Source organism: Eurypyga helias, unplaced genomic scaffold (genome assembly GCF_000690775.1).
Source record: "Eurypyga helias isolate BGI_N326 unplaced genomic scaffold, ASM69077v1 scaffold44508, whole genome shotgun sequence".
Classification (NCBI taxonomy): domain Eukaryota; kingdom Metazoa; phylum Chordata; class Aves; order Eurypygiformes; family Eurypygidae; genus Eurypyga; species Eurypyga helias.
Window position 1 is genome coordinate 1 of NW_010269646.1, and position 244 is coordinate 244.

At 39.3% G+C, this 244-nt stretch overlaps 1 protein-coding gene across 1 annotated transcript in view; it reads left to right on the forward strand.

The window, feature by feature from the left end:
• The first annotated feature begins 44 nt into the window (after positions 1-44).
• TMEM175 (transmembrane protein 175) overlaps positions 45-244 on the forward strand; it is a 10812-nt gene continuing 10612 nt past the window's right edge. Inside the window, exon 1 of the mRNA XM_010158166.1 lies at positions 45-77. The gene's annotated coding sequence lies outside the window, so the exon portion shown is untranslated. The remainder of the gene's footprint in view (positions 78-244) is intronic.

The window sequence follows — 244 nt, forward strand, 5'->3', positions numbered from 1 at the left end:
AAAGAATGTCATATACTAATAAGGTTTTCTTATTTCAGATTTTGCCTGTGGCTCACACAAAAATACATCCTGATAAGGTATCATATATCTCCTGTTGTTTCTCATATCTTTGCAGGTACACGTCACATCCGAATTTAGCACCTGCACTTCATTTCAAGTTTCAGACTTTCAAAAAGCCTGAACCGTTAAGTAACATGACAGCCAACTGAAATTTCCCCTGGGTGGGTGGGTGGGAGCTGTTGAA